Source organism: Xiphophorus couchianus, chromosome 1 (assembly GCF_001444195.1).
Source record: "Xiphophorus couchianus chromosome 1, X_couchianus-1.0, whole genome shotgun sequence".
NCBI lineage: Eukaryota > Metazoa > Chordata > Actinopteri > Cyprinodontiformes > Poeciliidae > Xiphophorus > Xiphophorus couchianus.
Window position 1 is genome coordinate 23357238 of NC_040228.1, and position 16186 is coordinate 23373423.

Consider the following 16186-nt stretch of genomic DNA (forward strand, 5'->3'; position numbering starts at 1 on the left):
AAACAAAAAAATGGAAGATTTCGTTTAGGCAAAAAAAAAAAACAACTCTAGTTTGAGAAGTAAATTAAATGTTAGTGGAAATGACTTTGGGTCTGTTGGCTCCATTGTAACTTTTTGATGAGAACAAACCAAAAAGGGAACATTGAGATATTCATAGGCTTTTTTTTTACTCATACCATGAAGCACCAACTTAATAAATAATGTCTGTAAGATTTGATTCCAGCAAATTAAGCACCTAATTAAGCATTCAGTTTTGCTGTTTTCTCACCTAATATCTGAACATTTAAAAGACATGAAGACTTTCAGACATGATTTAACTCTGACCTCCAACCAGCAAGTATTACCTGCAGTGGAAAGTCCTTGGAGCCACGGTGGAGACTCACTTTAGGATGCTTAATTAGTGTACAAGTGATCTGAGATAAAACTGCAATCAAAGAAAAGAACATGTTGTGATGTACAAAAAGGGGGTTTTGTTTTGAATTTTAACAGCTATGTCTGAATGCCCTCATAAAACTGGCCCAGACTTTAGAAATAGCCAAACAGGACAGAATCTTGTGATATTAGGGGAGCCTAGAAAAGGAGTTAGATAATTTTACTGGATATTTTCCCAAAGAAGTTTAACTCCATATAAACAGTTCAAATATGCTGGAACCCTTGGATTCAAGGATATTAGACATCACAAAAACAAGCTTTGGTGTTTGATATGAAGCATTGTTTACGTTAGCATCTCAGACTAACAATGTACTGATACAGAAACATGCAGGTCAATGAAAGGTAGCTCAATTGTAGCTCATTCCTGTACGAGCCAGACTGAAGTTTATGAGATTTTTACTCTATTCTGACTGAAGAATAATTGGATATACTCTCTGTGCCAAACTATAACCTTTTCTTCTCTACTAAAAATTGAGTAGTTATCTTGTGTTTGATGTTACTGAAAATATGGACCGTTACCCTTTTCTAAAAGCACTTAAATTCATTTACAACTATTTAGCTGGGAAAGGGGTTATGACATAAACTGTAATAAAAAGGGTGCAACAGAGAGAAAACTTAAGAATACAATATAGAGCCACTGTAGATAAGTGGGAAGCAATTGGCCAAGGAAGAGCAAATTTTTGGAAAAGAAACCTCACATATTTACTAGAATAAATTTGGATATTTACAAAAGCATATTATTTCTATGAATGTCTGACTATAATTTAGGTAAGTTTCTGAGATTTTTTCAATAAATGTGAGTTTCTTTCTTACAAATTTCGGATTTTGCCATGTCAGAAAATATATGCCTTTATAATGGAACACTGTAAAAAATTTTCATGCAAATTTATAACTTTTCAACATCAGAAAATGTTCAAGTTTTTCTTGTAAAGATATGAAATTGAATAATTTTGTTTTGGGGATGGGGGGTGTTGATTTTTTTGTTGTTTGCCATCTACAATGGCCTTAATACTCCGCCACAAAAGAAAGACTGAACTGACAACTGAAGGATCAAAATCAAATTGAATCATTAGGTGAAATAAAAATGATAAAATTGTGTATTATTTACATTATTTTATAATATTATTTTTGAAAATGTATGACAGCATTTCTACTTTTTAAAGGCATCTAAGAGTGTTAGTTTATCTCTGAGATTTTCAGTATTTCTTACTGAAAAGGTTTTCAGTTCTGTGAAACTGTAGGACTCATCTTTCATGAACAGATTAAGTCTTGCTTTTTCCAATTGTCATTTGCTGATGTATTTATTGAGTGTTTAAGAATAAAAATTCTGTTTCCCCTTGAGCTTTCCTTTTATAAATAATCTCATAACTTCACTCATAATTGCTTATACCTAAATGAATCTACTTTGCATGGTACATTTTTATAAAAAAAAGAACAATTGACTGTAACTTATGTAACAAAGGGGTGTCCTATTTCTTCCTAAAAGGACAAAGCCCCACACAAACATACAGAGACTAAACCACAAATTAAGTTAAACAATTTCAGATATTGAAGGTTTTAATGGCGGCATTCTAGCCCTGCTAATAAAACACAGAGGTCAGTAGTTTAGCAACTAAAGTTTTTGATCAGTAAAAATTCCAACTTACAAATCTATGAACAGAGTAAATGAAGCTTGTATTATGGAATGAATAAACAGGCGGCAGAAGAGAGGAATCCAGTAATGGACAATTAAAAAATCAAAAGCATAAATACTGACGAACCAGACGGATTAATGGGAGCAAATGTGGTACATATGTGGCAGGAGAATGCAGTGAAACTGAGGGAAGAAACTCATTAACACAAAGGGATGTGAACTAAGATCCAAGGATCTTGAAACGAGAAAAGAACAAAAAGGGTTGACTGTAATCTAAGAAAAATAAATCCAAATATACAAAGAACATAAAGCAGCAAGAATAAACAAAGAAATGACCTAATATGGCAACACCTTAATAACGATAATGAAGACAGAAATAAACTGAAGTAAATTTGTTCTCTTTCTAAGGTTTTCTTAAGCTTAATAAAGATTGACTAAAATATATTTTTCATGTTGAAATCAGGTGCATTCTCACCGTGAGAAGATTTTACTAATTTAAACTTCCTAGTGTACAGTAGATACAAATAAAATAAAATCAAACTTGAAAGAAAGGTCAAAGCTAGATTTTGACACAAACAATAGTAATATACAGTAACTATTTCAAAATAAACTAGTTACGTAGTTTCTATAAAATTATGAGCTGTTTTAGACACAGAAAGATTAAGCTTACGAATTATGATTCAAACAGGACCAGAGTAAAATTGTGTAAACTGCATTAAAATGTGAGAATAAACATTGCTTTGAGAGGAAGGAGGCATATTTCCAAGGCAGAAGGAATATTTTGTAGGATATTCAAAATATCTTACAAAATATGCTGTTATGCTGTGAATATTTGGAGCTCTCCTTATGTATCTAAAAGTATGAAACATGACAAATTGACCCCATAGATTATCTCATTTCTTTTTCAAAAGGGATATTTTTCTTTGCACAAGTACTTTAAATTTCACTGATTCCTACCGAAAGCACCTAAAAACATCTCCCAATTTTGCTATTAAACTTTAAAGAATTAATATATTCCCTAACCTGGTTCTGATCTCTGCATGTGTCACCTGAAACACAATAAAAGGTGCAGATCCCAGATACTATTTTCAGGAGGAAGTTAATTAACACTTGGAAACCAGAGTTTGATAGAAAGGTGTTGTGTTCTGCATGGGATATAACGGAATAAGGACTACTTTTTTTGTCTAAATCTTTTCTCCAGAATCAAATGATTTGAAACATAACAAAGTAATAATAAAACCTGGCAAGGCCTTTGGATACATTTTTTTTTGGTTTTTGTTTTTGGTTAATTTGACCTATGGACTGCAAAGGCCATGGCAGAAAAGTGATTTTGTGTAAGGTTCTTTAATGTGAAATTAAGCAAATTAACCATAACAAAAATATATATTATTTTGTTGTGCATCACACCAATCAAGTTTTATTTTCTGGCCCGCAGACAACTAGCTTCTGTCTTAAGAAGGTTCATGCACGACTGATTCAATGGACCTCTCCATGAACGGCTCTGACGGTTACGCTTCAAGAAGTAACCCTGAGAAAAACGGACAATTTCGTCTGTAAAGATCACAAGAATTGTCTCTTAGACCTAAAATAGTGTGTACAGATTTGACCGGGGAGGAGACAGCCCGTTAGGTCCCATGGGCTTTCAGTCTGGATGCTACATACACAACAGAGATGAGATTCTGTGAAGACATATTCCAAAGTAATATGCTTTTCATGCTTGCAGAGAGGCATGGTTAAAGTAGCACATCTTACAAATAATGGCAGCTTTATAGATTTTGTTTTAACGCCTGTCTGATTCCATGTCAAATACCTGTTCCCAGTGGCATGCAGGAGGAGGTGTTTATAGCTGCTGTGTCTGGAGGGTGGCCAGGCAGAGCAAAAATGTCAATATTTTTTTGTGTTTTGCTCAGACTGGGAGAGCTAGTTGAGAAACTGGAGAAGTTTCCTGTGCAGCCTACCCCTCAGCCGTAGCTGCCCTTGTCGAAAGAGGAATCTCAAAAAATGTTGAGCTGCCTGAAAAAAACCCCAAAAACATTTAGTGACATTTAGTGATGATATTGCTGCTGATTACAATGACACAATGCCCAGGGGGGGCGATTTCTATCAGACATGGAGAAGATGCCATATTGAAGATCATGTCATGTATCACACGCAGTTGGGAGTGGAGATTCTTACAGATAAAAGTCCCGTACTTCCACAGGCATTCCTGCTATAGTGCCACAGAAATCCATCTGTTTATTTCTGAGCTTTGACACCAGAAAGACGAGTGGTGTGCAAATGATTTCAGATTTGATGATAGAGGGAAAAATTATCTTGCTGTTGATTTAACAACTTAAAATCCTTTCCCCTGAAGATCAATAAATCACTGTCAGTAAATGTCGAACAGTAAAACAGTGAGAAATGCTTTTCAAATGATTCATTTGCATTTTCATTGAGTGTTGTTGTTTTCCGAAGCGTTCTCTGCTCCTCCCTGGAAAGGTCAATGGGAAACGGTTGGTGTCTGTTTTATCTACTGGAGTAACTCTCAAGTTCAGCGAAGTAGGAAATAAGATTATCTTTACAGAAGCTTGTGTGAGAATCTGGCCTTTGAATCTTATTCAGTGGAGTATTAATGTCTCAGAGGCTGGAAGCAGCCAAGACTGCTATTAAAATAACTGAAGTCAAGAGTGGGATTTCTTCTTCTTTTTCTTTTGTATGAGTTTGCAGAGCTAATCGTGTTTAATGGAAATTGGGAATCTTTCCTTATACATCAGTTGATTTGAGCATTTAATAGATTCTTTTAAGGATATTTTTGTTGTTGTTATATCTTCGGTAACACTGAAGCATATTGCTCTGAGGCGAAACAACTCATTAACTTCCCAGATGCAAACCTGAGGTGCTATATGAGAGAGCTCAGGTGAAAAACAGAATAAAAAAGAAAAAACAGTCCACCGGCGTAAAGCAGGCCTTTTTTTTTTCTGTGATGTTTTTGGCTTTGATTAAAGGCTGGAAAAACAAATGCCTTTTGCACTCATTATTTCCTCAGTCTGAGTGACATTTACTTGAAGCTGCTCTATTAGATGCTTGCATTAAATCAAATGTCATTGCATGCACATTATCAACATCTTGCTAAAAAAAAAAGTAGCTACAGTTCTGCAGACTCAGGCTAAAATAATAGAGTTAACATGTAGATATTTCAACATAAGTGGCCATACTTTTAGCCCAAACTGTTGATGGCAGTCTCCAGAGAGAGCAGATGCGGTTGCCTTCTGGCTCTTGGCTGCACCGTTCCAATCCAGTAAGTGTCTCATGAGATTTGCTATTGTAACAATCTGCTCTCAGATGTGAAGTCCAGGTGAAGAAAAACACAAGTACAATAGCAGGCCTCTCTATAAGCTCCCTTAAAAATGTAATCAGCAGTCCGCAGTTATCAGCATGGAATGCACAGGTGTGCTAACAACTGAGTTGAAATTTTCTTTTCTTGTATGTACAACTTGTAAGTCTTTTTTTTAAAAATCATGTTCTGGTGAAGCACTGGGAGGGGAGGCTACAGCGTCCTGAGGGATTTCAAAATGAAATCTAAAATCTTGCAAGAGGACATTTTCTCCCCAAAGTCACAGTCAATCATTTTCAGAGGCTTTATTGTATCCACCTTGGTTCATGTGCTTGACATGGCACATTGAAGTCACACTGGCTCAATCATATCATGCATCAGGACAAAATTGTGGCTGCTGATGTAATTGAAATTGTCAGTCTTCCTGTAAGTTGTCTCCAGAGAAGGAAACTGCATTTTCCCCTCCAAACATTTACATCAACGCCTGAATGACAACGTACATAATAATTCACCCCTGTTCCGGAAATGACAATGTGTTAAATGCGGTGAAAGACCAGCTGAAAAGAACATGGAATTACATGTGGAATTTATTGTTAGCTCTTCTCTTTCTTTTATTTGTGTATCTGTTGATTTCTCAAACCTCCAGTCGGTCATGGCAGACAGCTGCTTTTACTGAGTCAGGTTGTGCTGAGGCTTTCTGCCTGCTAAAAGAGAGTTTTTCCACTCCACTGTCGATACATCCATGCTCGATATGAGGGATTGTGTAAAGTCAACAACACAATGCAATCGATTGCCTACTGTCACTACAAGCTCGTCCAGGAAGAGGAATGAATGATGCTGGGTTTCCTTATACAGAAAACGTTTTACAGCTAATTTGAATAATAAACTGAGTTCATCACACTGTTTTACAACCAGGATCACTTGCAGTGCATTTGTAGTTAAATTGAAATGATTTCTTTCTTGTAAAGTGCCTTGAGACGACATTTGTTGTGAAAAGGCATTTTTGTTAAATTAGCTAAATTGAATTGTAGCACCAGAGTCTGCAGGAAGAGGGACAAGACACGGAAACTTTCCACAGAGTCAGTGGTGATTTGGGTTACCATGTCTGGTGCTGTTTCTGGTCCACTGTGTTTTAATAAATCCAAAGTCAGCGCAGTCATCTATCACAAAATCTTAGAGCACTTCATGCTTCCCTCTGCTAAAAAGCTTTTTGGAGATTTTTAATTAATAAATTAATATATCATTCTGTGTATGAAAATATAATATATGGGTTCTACTTTTCGGTTTAAGTCTATGATAATATGTGTATTTAATAAGATTAACCTGCAGTTTAATGCTTTTGAAACTTGACCCATGTGCTAATCTGTGATATTTGCTTGCTGTTGGAACAACTGCAAGAAAAGACACATCTGATCTGCTCTCCTGTTCAACCTGAAAGGGATTTTCAGCAAAAATCTTCAGCGTAACCTTGTGACAAGGTCAGAGTGTCTCCTGCAACCTTTTGTGGAAAGCACTCAGCACAACAAATGGACCCTAAACTGTTTGATACCTGCTGTTTGCACTCTAAAAGCAGCTCACTGAAGTTGATTATGGATTCCTGCCCTGGCACTCTCCCTCCCAGAGTATTTGTTCTGGGCCACTGCTGACCGAATATGACTTGAACAGCTGGAATAACCTCACCGGCAGCAGTTGGCTTAAAAAAGAAACCCTTTTGGTGAAGGCAATAGAATTCATTTTTGGACATGGAACACAAGAAGAGTTTTATTCATGAGTCTAACTCAAATAAAGTTTAAATTATTGGTGGTGTTGGAACTTTTGAGTCTTCCTTCCTTTTCAATTTACTCCTCTGCTTCAGCTCCATCTCACATCACAGTGTGTAATAACTGCTTTGTCAGAGAGGTTGTTTTACAGCTATAAAAAAAAGCCAAATTACTCAACTGGTAATGTTTTTGTATTACATTACTTCCTAATATCAAAGAATTGAAAAGATTTTCTGGAAAAGTGTAGATTACTCTGAAAAAGTCTGAATGCAATCATGGATGTGTTTTTCACTTAAACAATTATCTTTGTTGCATAAATTTGACTTAACCAAAAATGCTAGTGGAAATATACCTGAGGCAAAGGGTATTCTATTTTTCACAATTATTTAGGTGTTGGTCAGTTTGCTTTGATGAAATTTTGTACTTTTGTAGTATTAGTCATTTAATGCCCAAACCTCCTAGGTAAGAAACAGACTCAATAGGAGCTTTCTACAAAACTATTTGCATAACTGCAACACAGTGTAAATCTTCTGTACACTCTGCTTCAGAGTGTACAGAAATCTAAGTATAGTCTATTTTAAGTGATGTGGTTATATGACTCCAATGAATGTCATCACTATCAGAAGGTTGTACATAGCTTTACCGATTTTATTATTTATACCGATTGAATTTGATCTCTTTAATAAGTCGATTCAAATGCACAATAACTGGAAATTGGGCAGGATACAGAACCTTTAGAAGATAAAAAACACAAAATTATAAAGAACATTTTAACATTTATTTGTCTTTGTCCCATAATTCATCTAATCAGTTACCCATTTTATTGGATTTATTTTTTGTTTCAATTAAATTAACTGTGAATGAACCAACATTCATCATACTAAAGAAAGAAATATTCTAAATGTATAGTGGATCCATATGGGAAGCGATTGAACATTTATCATTTCTTTAGGATTTTTTCCTTCCTTTGAAACTTTCATTTGCCTTTAGTCTCATTTAATCAGAGAAATCTACCACGAAAAAAGCATTAATTCTTTGTTGGAAATATTTCTAGGACAGTTTATGTAACATTTTCTTACAATTCAGTGTTGCTAAGCTCATGGTCATTTCACATATTTCTGTTGTGTTAACACTTTTCCATTCTGTAGCAACAAGAACTTCAGGACTGATCTTCAATCAGATAGAAAAAAAAATAAGCCAACGCCATAAGAAGTTAAACTTCTTAATTTGCTTTGTGCTTTAGATTTGTTAAACCTGGTTTGACAGAACAATAAGTTTGAAAATGTATAACTGAAGCTCACAAAATTACATTTAAAATGTGAAAATGTAATTATTTAAGCCAGCATGTATGAATGATGAAGACATAAAAAAAATGGCATGATTATTGCAAATTGGAGATCAGCACTTGTATTGTACAAAAACAGGCTACTTATTTTGCAATTCTGCATTAAGAAAAATAAAATTTCACAGTTTGGACATTTTGAAGATGGTAAAAGAATTATTAGAAAAAAACTTCTGCCTAAACTATTAAACTGGGCTTTATTTCACTATTACTGTGCTCACAATTTTTTCCGCACCTCCACAAGCATAATAGGAAAATAGCTCATATAAAAACTGAAATTGTATCCTTTCCTGTGTAAAGAGAGATGATTGCATATCAAGTTGACTGTTTGAAGTACCTCCGGTGTATGACTCCTGTGTGGTGGGAGAGGAAGCATTTTTCTTCCAACCAATGGAAGAGTGAGTCAGGTTTATGACTATGGGGAGCAGAGGGTGGCCTTTATTTCCCTGAGAAGAGTCATTATTATTGCCCTGCAAATTTATGGCTTGCTTCTGGAGAGAACCTACCAGCAAGAGTGCCTGTCATTTTTCTCACTATCTTATGCATTATTGATAAGTCCATGGTCCTATCATCCATTGTGTGGTATTGCCATAACTCAGGAGCACAAAACAACTTATACAGTATACTGTGAATATGAGGAGTGTGTCCCTCTTTTTTTTTCTCTGCACTTTATGTTAGACTATTTCCAGAGGACTTTTAAATACGATAATAGAATATTACCCTGAACAAGCTAAACTTTCCATCAAAGTTGGAGAAGTTGAGGAGTATCAGTGTTGCTTTTATTTGCAATTTACAACTGAGGAAATGTGTTCTAAGCTCGCTTGTGTTTTGCTTTTTCTTCAGACGTTTTCGAAAGTTTCAGAAGAGATACACTGATCAGACTTTTACAGGCCAACACCAATTTCTGATTTTCTTTTGAGGCACTACTTTCTCATTCCGACTTAGTCCAATTTTCTTTCTAAGGACAAAATCACAGATTGTGTAATCTTTGTTTGAAATTGAGAGGGAAATGTAACAAAAACAGTGTCATTCTGTGATTGAAGAATTACTTTCCTATTCATCAGAGAAAGATGGGATTACATTATTATCCCCACTAATGCAGCTGAGGATGATCTAATCAACATGATTCATGGAGCAGATTTAAAGTAACCAGTGTTGACCACTGTGCTCTATTATAAATCACAAATCTGCAAAATAATAATAATAATAATAATCAGCTAAAAAATACTGCAAATCATGTAGAAAATGCAAATAAAAAGTCCCATCTACATCTAAGCATATTCATAGGTAGATGATCAGATGGTCTAAGAGCTATAATTTCAGATTTCAGAATCAAAAGCCAGTTTGGAAAAGTTAGCACAGATATTAAATTGTCCCTTTTTTCTGGTGTTAGAAAAAGGTCTGGCAATAGAAACAACCAGTGTGAGCACAGATTGGACAGCAGATGCTGACCAATTTCAAAACAAACAGAGTTACAATAATCTAATCTGGATGTAATCTGCTGGATGGATTTACTGTTAGAAACATCTGAGTTGCAGTGATCAGCTACAACTCATTTAGTCAATGCGGATCAAATTTTCACTGTTAATCAATATGAAACTGGAGAACAGATACTAATGTTGTGCTTTTTAAGGTTTTGCATAATTTATAAACCATAACACAATGTCAGTACACCATAACAAGTGATATCACTGAAAATTAACTCCGATGTGTGCTAAGTTCAACAGCCGTTGTTTTTTCAAGAGAACAATGGCTCTCTTGAAAGCCGTTTAAATGCAATGTGCATTTAATACCAGTTAAAAATGGCAATTACTATTTTTTTCTCAGAAGCACTTTACAAGTTAATAATTAATAGTGTTTTAGTAACTGATGTTTCTCATATGACAATATAAAGTTTTAATTTTTGCAGAAAGGTTTTTCCATGGGGAAATGTTTCTTGTAGTTCTTGGAAAATAGGAGTTTGAAATGAGGTGCTAATCCAGGTGAAGGGCAGAGCAAAGGGAATGCATTCAAAGCTGAAAGTGGCTGATCTGAATTATTCTTTAACTACATGTTGACCTAATTATCCTAGTACAAAAGAGCAGATTATACAACTAATAACAATAATTTCTCCTAGCCTGATAACAGAAGAGGATCCCACTGCAATGCAGACGAGACACAGGTTTATAAACATTGAGATCTGATGTCTTGTTCTTTTCCCTCTCAATACAAATCTGTTACATCCATCTTACTTTTTGTTAAAGAAGTGAAATGCTGGATGGTTATAAATTCAATCACTGTTTGTTTTCTCTGCATTGTGTTTCTGGGATACATTGTAACCTGTCTTAGCTCTGTCTGTCGTTTGTTGACAGAGAAAACGAACATCTGCTGCTCAGACGCCCTTCATTTTCCTCTCAAATTGCCATCGAAATTGTTATTTTGAGAGACTTTGAAGAACACACTGTGTAGCTGTGTGCAGATGTGTAATTATAAGCAACACAATTGCTACACAAGCTGAACAAGTTAATCAGGGATGTTTTATTTGGCACCTCCCACATATGCTGCCTCTTACTTTGTCTCAAAGCTCCTCTCACTGAAGGACCCTTCAGACCAGCAGCAATCATCCTGTTTAGACAGCTGAGAGACTGCGTTGCAAAAAAAAAAAAAATGAAAAAATTGTATAATGCTGCATGCATTTACAGTCATGATCTTCATTCTGTGGTGATGAGGTTGGTGTCAGGAGTTTAGAGTAGATTTTGTTTATTTGGCTGTTTATGTGAGTTATACAAGTGTTAGTCTACCTAAAAAAAAAGACTGTAAACTGTAAACCTTTGCTTTCAATTTCTCTGAAATGTGGAATTGATTGGCCTGGCTATTTTGTCCAAATTAGGTGTCTTCTTACAAAAGATGTTTTGTAAGAAATGACGTCTAAAGAGTGATTTTGCTATCATTTACAGAACAATAATGTTATTTTGGAATACAACGAGTTTATGTATTTCTGTTATAATTATACAGCACACACACTCTCGCGTCTTCTTCAGACCTGATTTTACCAACGGATCACATCCAGTCTCTTCAGATTTTGTTAAATTTAGCATTATTGGGTCTCACAAAGGATTCAAAGGCTTACACTAAAGTTCTCCATTTAGGTTTGTTCCTGGGTCTTGCAAAAGTATTTCATCCTTTAGAATTTTCTTAAATTATAACCACATACTCTAGTGTTTTTTTATTAAGATGTTAAGTGATACATAAATAATCTGAAGTAGGATTAAACAGATAGATGTTTTTTTTATTTTTTGTTTGTTTTTTGTTTTACAAATAAAACTAGGCAAAGCACTTTAAAGTTGCATAGCATCAAAATCAGAGTTAAAATCAATTTAGGTTTATTAATGCCTAATTGTTGGACTGTTTCTCTGTGTATGTTAAGAAAGAATAGCAAGGCAGACTTTTCATCTATATTCTTGAGTTATTTTTGTAATGCACAGTTGGCCACATTTATATTCAATCAAACACATTTTCATTGTGTAAGACTATCACCTTAGAATTATGTTAAAATGGATCTCCTAATCCTAAGAACGGCTCCTCTGTGAAGCACAAAGTAAAGGAGAGCATGACAAAGTGAAGATGTATGTTTTATGATTTTAGAGGGCTTAACCCTTTTTACAGGATTATAAAAGTTATTATTTATAAAGAATTCAAAGCCTTTATTAAATTTTGTATTAAAACATTAAATGTCCATATATTTGATCAACATTTTATAACAGACTAATATAACAGACTATTTCCAAAAAATATTCTTTCTTTAATTATTATTTTGGTGTTTATCTATTACTAAATGTTTGTTTTTAACAAATATCACATCCATCAGAACTATAAAAAGTAAAGCTACAGCAGTCATGTTTACATTGGTTGGACAATGCTTTATTATATGTCTGTTGGTTTCAAACTGTAGTTTTTACAGTAAAGATGTAGTTTTCATCTTTACTCTGTATATGTAAAATACAGAATATCAAAGATAATGTTTTATCATAAGATGAAAAGAACATAATTTCCTGTGGGGATGATGGTACTTAAACAAAAGCTATCCACCTGGTCTTTTCTGACGCCAGAAGTGCACAGTGACTTTTGTGACGAGTCCCAGAGCCAAATCCAGTAAATTTAGTGTTCTTTGGTCATGGCTGACATTTAAGAGTTAGTAAAAGTGGAACTGGGTGAGAAAATAATGGTGGGCAGCGAGGCATCTGTTCACTCTAGCTAGCATTGTTTGAGGGCAAGAAACAGATAAAAAGGTTGGACTGCAGGCACTTTGTTTGAGGTTGTGTTTCTGTGAGAGAGGAAAGATGTTTTCTGTGCGCCTTCACAACAGAGCTGCAGTCAACTGAAGAGAAAGAAAATTATCTTTAACCTTGATTTGATTGAAACTTTATATGTGAGTATCATTGTTTGGGCTGTGTGTTGTGATGAATACATTATAATACCTTGGAGGCTGCACTGTTTGTGATTCTGTTGCCTTTCTTCTTTCAATTGTCAACATATAAAGCTGAGCTGTTAACAGAAACTTGGAAAATTTGTGCTAAAAATACTTTGGCTGCAATATCTTTAGACTTTACTAAAAATAAATTCAGGCATTAATTAATATCAGTATATTAATCTCAATCAAATTGATTGAGATTAACTATACTTAAGAATTAGCTTTAGATCCAGCACTCTATGCTGCTACAGTTACACTTGCTATGTGTTACTTCACAATTACCATATCCTGATCTTGAATACACTGCTAATACTATCTAAACATGACTGCAGAACGTGACCACATTAAAAGTGACACATTACAGTTCCACAAATGTATTTTATTTAGTCCCATTCACGGTGGGTACTCTTACACTAATGCACTAATTACGGAGACAATGCTTTGCACATTTAGCTTCCCCCTAAATTAATTTTACTGGATAAATTATAAAGTGCTAACATATTTTGTTTACCCCACAATGGACTGGTGACCTTTTCAGGGCGTACCCTGCCTCTCGCCCTTTGACCTCTGCAGTTTGGCTGTTTTGTAAACTTTTAGTTGAATAAAGTTTGACATTTGTGTTGAAGTTTTTGTTATCGACATCTAAGTAGTTAGATTCATATTCCTTTATTTAATCAGGTAAACCCCGTTGAGATCTAGATCTCATTTTCAAGAGGGACCTGAGCAAAAATTTGCACTACATAGCAAAAAAAGGATTGTTCCCATACCGGGAGTCAAACCCAGGCCGCCTGGGTGAAAACCAGGAATCCTAACCACTAGACCATATGAGACTTACACAAATATAGATATTTATATTCATGCTCTTATTTTGAAGTGGGTAAAGACAGCTTATGTTGCAGTTCTTTTTCTTATCCTCACATTTTCCTACCATGATGCAGTGCCATAAAGCACATTTATTGTGTACCCCAAATGCATTGCTGTTGAACTACAGGCTGTAGTACTCAACAGTTTAAATCTACTGATGTCATTATATCAGCAATACTCAACAGCTATAAAACTGAAACCATGAGAGAGAAATATTTTCCAAAGAATCACTTGATGATCAAGTGATCTGTCAATAACAAATTGAACCTATCGAGGGTGATATACTACAAAAACAAAGTGTATTTTTAACTCTGTTACAGTAAGTGGAATGACAGTGGAACGAATCCATCTTGTAACCGGTAGGCTTTAAGTGGCTAATGTTTCTATCTCAGTTGTTGTCCTTAGGCAAGACACTTCGCCTGTCTTGCTTGTTGGTGGTGGTCAGAGGGCCTGGTGGTACTGGTGCATAGCAGCCTTGTTTCTGTCCCACTGCCCCAGGGCAGCTGTGGCTAACATGGAGCTCACCACAATGAGCATGTGAACATGTGCATGAATGACTGAATGTAGTAAAGCACTTTGTGGTCCTCTGAACTAGATAAAGCATTATACAAGTACAGGTCATTTACTGTTTACAGTCAGCATGGTTGTAGTGCCTTAGTATTAGCTTCTGCTAAATACTATGCAGGTATAGTGCTTAGCATAGAAAATGTGTACAATCAGAGCTTTATTGTTAGCATTACTAAAGTTTTAGTTAGTGATGCTCATCACTAGCTCCACATATCACACATTTTTCAATATGTCAGTTTTGTTTGCACATCATTAAGTGGGTCTATCTTGACACATTCTTTGAATTGTCAGAGTCATCAAAACAGAGAATGGACATGCAAACAGTAACTAGGCACTTCAGCAGACTACATAGTATATGTTAACCTTTTAAACAAAAATATAATATTCACATTTCAGGTGATGTGATGTTAGAACATTAAAGTAACTTTTGTATTTGTGCTGAGCCAGGAAATGATGGCAGATATTCTCTGTCCTGAAGAAACTTCCTCTGAAACAAAATGTCTGTTGCCTTCAAGGAACGGAAGAGGAATAAAAGTGGCTGCATCATGTGGAACATCGCCATGAGTGATTTGTAAAAGGGATGGGATTTTATGTGCTACTTTACTGCACTCTAAAGTTACCAAATTTACAAGACGATGTATGGGATTGATTTTCAGAGATAACATATTGGCCTGGGACGCACTCAGTACTGGCAATCTATTCTTAAATGACTGGGACTGGTGTCGGGGACAAAACATTTCGATATGTGCCTGTTTTATAATTATTTTCTATTATTTTGTTGGGTATGTTAGGTTCGTGGCATTTTTCACATTTCAAATTGTAGAATTGTTGCTAATGTGGTGCAAAGGTTAAAAAATAGCTTTTCTGTTTGAAATTGGATATATTTAATCATTAATGAAATCTGTTTTGTCTTGATTTCCCTACAAGTAATCCCCATATCAACCAAAGAAAGACACTTAAAGGGTTGTTCACATCAGGGTAATTATTTACTGGACAAAAACCTTTGACAGAACCTTTTATAAATCTCACTAGCTACAGTCTTAGCTCTGAGTTTCCACCTAAGTTACTATTCAAAAGACTTAGCTAAAGTAATTGAATGCAAAAACAAAAGCTAATCTTTTTAATACATACTGTACCCTGCTTGCAAAGGCATCCTGTGGTAATTTCCTCCTGAGCGAGCCAAGAAGGTTTCAGTAAAAGACACTTTATTGACTTGTCCATATGGTTTATAGGTTTCCAAATCGTTCCACGTCTCTGCAGAAAAAGAATGGGAATTTAATCACGCAGCTCTGGCTTAAAGAAGCAGCTGTGACAGTCAAAACCCCATGATGTCAGCCAGACTGTCCTTGAAACACAAAGACTTTCTGAAGACATTCATTCACTTCAGCTGATGCAGCACCCATTCACAGCCACAAAGGCGAGTTTTCTGTAAACTCTTCTAGCATGGACAAGCATCAATAAAATAACATAAAACACTTCAGTTATCAGAATAACTTAGACATTGTTTCCTGCCGTCTCCAAGGAAAGCTGCAGTCTCCATTCCTGCTTCTCTCTTTGACAATTTCAATTCGAGGTAATGGTACACTTAATTTGTCGTGGTGCTAGCCAGAAATGGGTAAATGACACAGGTCGGTTACGGAATCCAAGCATAACAAGGATCCTACTGTGTAATTATCCAGATGTGGTGAATGAATCAGGTACTGTATACGGGTTTGTGGCTGATTTGCACCATCATGTTTCATCCTGCTTTTCATTTTGAGCAACGGACAAGCTGCTACGCTTCACTTGCTCTTATAATTATTTCTGCTCTTCTCCCTTTCTATGC

At 35.4% G+C, this 16186-nt stretch overlaps 1 non-coding gene across 1 annotated transcript; it reads right to left on the reverse strand.

Annotated features, from left to right (window-relative positions):
• Positions 1-13688: 13688 nt before the first annotated feature.
• On the reverse strand, positions 13689-13760 carry trnae-uuc (transfer RNA glutamic acid (anticodon UUC)). The gene has a single exon. It is a non-coding gene; the product is annotated as a tRNA-Glu (tRNA).
• Between the last annotated feature and the right edge of the window lie 2426 nt (positions 13761-16186).